This window comes from Arachis stenosperma, chromosome 1, assembly GCF_014773155.1.
Source record: "Arachis stenosperma cultivar V10309 chromosome 1, arast.V10309.gnm1.PFL2, whole genome shotgun sequence".
NCBI classification, from domain to species: domain Eukaryota; kingdom Viridiplantae; phylum Streptophyta; class Magnoliopsida; order Fabales; family Fabaceae; genus Arachis; species Arachis stenosperma.
The window spans coordinates 86,418,556-86,424,205 of NC_080377.1; positions in this window are offsets into that span (position 1 = coordinate 86,418,556).

A 5,650-nucleotide genomic window follows, 5' to 3' on the forward strand; every position below is an offset into this window, starting at 1 on the left:
ATTCTTTTGCGTCTGTCACTAACGCCCAGCACTTGCAAGTTTGAAGCACGTCACAGTCATTCATTACCAGAATCCTACTCGGAATACCACAGACAAGGTTAGACTTTCCGGATTCCCAGGATCCTACTCGGAACACCACAGACAAGGTTGGACTTTCCGGATCCTCATAAATGCCGCCATTTATCTAGCTTATACCACGAAGATTCTGTTGGGGAATCTAAGAGATACACATTCAAGCTCTGTTGCATGTAGAACGGAAGTGGTTGTCAATCACGCGCGTTCATAAGTGAGAATAATAATGAGGGTTATTTACTCATCATATTCATCATATTCTTGGGTGCGAATGAATATCTTGGAATAAGAATAAGAGAGATTTGAATAAAAGAAAATAGAACTTCATTAATACTTGAGGTACAGCAGAGCTCCACACCCTTAATCTATGGTGTGCAGAAACTCCACCGTTGAAAATACATAAGCAAAGGGTTCAGGCATGGCCGAATGGCCAGCCCCCAAAACGTGATCAATGATCCCCTAAGATGAAGATTAAAACAAAACTGAGATCAAAGATGTCTAATACAATAGATAAATGTCCTATATATACTAGACTAGCTCCTAGGGTTTACATGAGTAAGTAATTGATGCATAAATTCACTTCCGGGGCCCACTTGGTGTGTGCTTGGGCTGAGCTTGATCAATACACGAGCTAAGGCTTCTCTTGGAGTTGAACTCCGAGTTATGACGTGTTTTGGGCGTTCAACTCCGGATCATGACGTTTTTCTGGCGTTTAACTCCAGACAGCAGCATGTACTTGGCGTTCAACGCCAAGTTACGTCGTCAATTTCCGAATAAAGTATGGACTATTATATATTGCTGGAAAGCCCTGGATGTCTACTTTCCAAAGCCGTTGAGAGCGCGCCATTTAGAGTTCTGTAGCTCCAGAAAATCCATTTCGAGTGCAGGGAGGTCAGAATCCAACAGCATCAGCAGTCCTTTTGTCAGCCTTTTTCAGAGTTTTGCTCAAATCCCTCAATTTCAGTCAGAATTTACCTGAAATCACAGAAAAACACACAAACTCATAGTAAAGTCCAGAAATGTGAATTTAACATAAAAACTAAGGAAAACATCCCTAAAAGTAGCTTGAACTTACTAAAAACTACCTAAAAACAATGCCAAAAAGCGTATAAATTATCCGCTCATCAGTGGTTTACGCCATTGACAAATTCAGATCCTATTTAGTAGGATCAAAAGTGATTGTGTATACAGATCATGCTGCTCTTAAATATCTACTCACAAAGCAGGATTCAAAACCCAGACTTATAAGATGGGTGCTGCTTCTGCAAGAGTTTGATATAGAAATAAGAGACAAAAAAGGAACAGAGAAACAAGTAGCAAATCACCTGTCCCGAATAGAACCAGTAGAAGGGGCGTCCCTCCCTCTCACTGAGATCTCTGAAACCTTTCCGGATGAGCAACTCTTTGCCGTCCAGGAAGTGCCATGGTTTGCAGACATTACAAACTACAAGGCAGTGAGATTCATACCCAAAGAGTACAGTAGACAGCAAACAAAGAAGTTGATCACAGATGCAAAGTATTATCTTTGGGATGAACCGTATCTCTTTAAGAGATGTGCAGACGGAGTAATCCGTAGATGTGTGCCTAAGGAAGAAGCATAGAAGATCCTATGGCACTGCCATGGATCACAGTATGGAGGACATTTTGGAAGTGAGCGAACAGCCACAAGAGTCCTCCAATGTGGCTTCTACTGGCCTACCCTCTATAAAGACTCCCGAGTGTTTGTACTTAATTGTGACAGTTTCCAAAGATCTGGCAATCTACCTCACAGTTATGCCATGCCTCAACAAGGGATCTTGGAGATTGAGTTGTTTGATGTATGGGGCATTGACTTCATGGGACCTTTCCCACCATCATACTCAAACACTTATATCTGGTGGCAGGATTATGTATCCAAATGGGTGGAGGCTATTGCAACACCCACCAATGACACTAAAATAGTGTTAAAATTCCTCCAGAAACACATCTTCAGCAGATTTGGTATCCCTAGAGTATTAATAAGTGATGGGGGCACTCATTTCTGCAATAAATAGCTTTACTCTGCTCTGGTTCGTTATGGAGTTAGCCACAGGGTAGCTACTCCATATCACCCACAAACTAATGGGCAAGCTGAAGTCTCAAATAGAGAACTCAAAAGAATCCTGGAACGGACTGTAATTAACCGTAGAAGGGATTGGGCAAGAAGCTTGGATGATGCTCTGTGGGCATACAGAACAGCATTCAAGACCCCTATAGGGACCTCCCCATACCAGCTTGTGTATGGAAAGGCATGTCACTTGCCAGTGGAACTGGAACACAAGACCTATTGGGCAACCAGATTCCTAAACCTTGATGCCAAGTTAGCTGGAGAAAAACGATTGCTCCAGTTAAATGAGCTAGAGGAATTCAGACTCAATGCTTTCGAGAATGCAAAGATTTACAAAGAGAAAGCGAAAAGATGACATGATAAGAAATTGTCATCCAGAGTCTTTGAGCCGGGGCAGAAAGTTCTGCTATTTAATTCTAGGCTCAAATTATTCCCCGGGAAATTAAAATCCCGGTGGAGAGGTCCATATGTCATTACAAACGTATCACCATATGGATACATAGAGCTTCAGGATAATGACACTAACAAAAAGTTCATTGTTAATGGACAAAGAGTTAAACATTATCTTGAAGGAAATTTCGAGCAAGAATGCTCAAAACTGAGACTTAATTAAAGCTCAGTAATAGTCCAGCTAATGACATTAAAGAAGCGCTTGTTGGGAGGCAACCCAGCCAATCACAAAATTTAATTTTATTTGTTTCTGTTGATTTTTACAGGTATAGGTCAAAATATTTTTCAAGGTAAAAAAGCAATTGATTGGATTCACAGAGTTAAAGGGGAATTTGGAAGTTCACTGGCGAAAAAAGGCCAGTAAGAAACATTTTGGGCGTTGAACGCCCAAAAGAAGCACCCACTGGGCGTTCAACGCCAGTAAGGGTAGCCATCTGGGCGTTAAATGCCAGAAAGGAGCATCTTCTGGGTGTTAAACGCCAGAAAGAAGCACCTTCTGGGCGTTTAACGCCAGATTGACAGCATCCTCGGCGTTCAGAAAAACGCCCAGTGACAAAGGACTTCCTGGCGTTCAACGCCAGAAAGATGCATCAGCTGGGCGTTGAACGCCCAGGAGAAGCAACATTTGGGCGTTAAACGCCCAAAACATGCAGCATTTGGGCGTTTAACGCCAGGATGGTGGGGAGGAGGTAAAATTCATTTTTCTTTACAAATTTTCTAAGTTTTTATGTTTCAATTCATAATTTCTTGCATCAACATGTTTCAAAATGTCATCCTTCAAATCAAATTGGTTTTCTAAGAACCCTAATTTCTAAAATCCCTTTTCAAAAATTTCAAATATATCTTAATCCATAAAGACAAATTATTTTTCAATCCAATCCAACTCTTTTAAAGTTTGTTTTCAAAACTCAATTATCTTTTTAAAATCTTTTGCAAAATTAAAAATTCAAATCTATCTTTTTAATTATTATTCATATCTTTCTCTTTTTAAACTATATCTTTTTCTTATCATATCTATCTTTTATAAATCATATCTTCTATCTTATCTTTTTCTTATTTTCGAAAATTTCCACCCCCCTCCCTATATATTGAATTCGGCGCCCCTCTCCTCATCACCATGCCACACTTGCTCTCCTCCTATCCCTCTTCTTTCTTCTCTTTTGCTTGAGGACAAGCAAAACTCTAAGTTTGGTGTGTTTATCCGTGATCACAAAAACATACTCATTAAGATCATGGCTCCTAAAGAAAAACAACCCACCCCAAGAGGCAAGAAAGAGAATACTCCAAAGCCACTTTGGAATCAAGGGAAGTTCTTAAATAAAGAACATTCAGACCATTACTACAAAATAATGAGTCATAGATCAGTGATCCCGGAAGTCAAATTTGATCTGAAAGAAGATGAATATCCGGAGATCTAAGAGCAAATTCGAAACAGGAACTGGGAAATTCTGGCCAATCCTGAAACGAAAGTGGGAAGGAACATGGTTCAGGAGTTCTATGCTAATCTATGGCAGACAGACAGGCAATGAATAATTGGAGCTGCTCTCTATGACCATCGGACCTTAGTCAGAGGAAAGATTGTTCATACCCATCCTGACAAGATCAGGGAGATATTTAAGCTTCCTCAACTGAAAGATGACCCAGACTCCTTTAATAGGAGAATGATGAGGGTAAATAAAGGTCTAGACAAGATTCTAGAGGATATATGCATCCCTGAAGCCAGGTGGACCACCAGCACCACTGGTACCCCAATTCAACTCAAAAGAGAAGATTTAAAACCAGTAGCCAGAGGCTGGCTGGATTTCATTGGGCGTTCTATATTGCCCACCAGCAACCGTTCTGAAGTTACTATTAAAAGAGCAGTAATGATTCATTGCATCATGTTGGGAAAAGAAGTAGAAGTCCATCAACTGATCTCATGTGAGCTATACAAAATAGCAAACAGATATTCCAAGGACGCCAGATTGGCCTATCCAAGCTTAATTTCTATGCTCTGCAAAGATGCCGGAGTGAAGATGGGAATAACAGAGTATATCCCAGTTGAGAGGCCAATCACTGGAATATCAATGGTCAGACAACAGCAACAAGATGATTCAGCCAAGAGGAGAGCACAGGAAGCCCTCCCAAAACTGCCTCAATTCGAATATTGGGGACATCTTGAGGCTTCTATTTCCAAATTGCAAGAAGCTATGGACCAATTAAAGGAAGAACAGAACAATCAAAGTAGCATGCTTTGCAATTGCTTAAGGAACAGGAAGAGCAAGGGCGTGATCTAAGGGAGCTGAAGCGCCAAAAATTAATCCTTGAACACACCCCACAGATTAGAGGAACATCTACTCCTCAAAACAACAGGTTGTTGAGTTCCAATTTTTCTGCTTTAACTTAGTGATAGTGTTATTATAGAATTTACCTTAGGAGATATATAGTAGTAGTAATTAGTATATCTATTTTGATTTATTTCCAATTAAGCTATAATTTATTTTTCTCATCATCATCAGACATGAATAAAGTAGTAGATTTTTTTAGAATAAGAAGTAATCTATATTTTCGAGTTCTTAATATAAAAACTATAATTAATTACATGTGGTGGCAATACTTTTTGTTTTCTGAATGAATGCTTGAACAGTGCATAATTTTTATCTTGAATTTTATGAATATTGGCTCCTGAAAGAATGAGGAACACGAAAAATATTATTGATGATCTGAAAAATCATGAAATTGATTCTTGAAGGAAGAAAAGCATCAATAGGCCAACAGCCCTTAAAATCAAAAGGCAAGGGTAAAAGGATCCAAGGCTTTGAGCATCAATGGATAGGAGGGCCTAAGGAAATAGTTCCAGGCCTAAGCGGCTAAACCAAGCTGTCCCTAACCATGTGCTTGTGGCATGCAGGTTCAAGTTACAAACTTGAGACTGAGTGGTTAAAGTCATGATCCAAGGCAAAAAGAGTGTGCTCAAGAGCTCTGGACACCTCTGACTGGGGACTCTAGCAAAGCTGAGTCACAATCTGAAAGGGTTCACCTAGTCATGTGTCTGTGGCATTT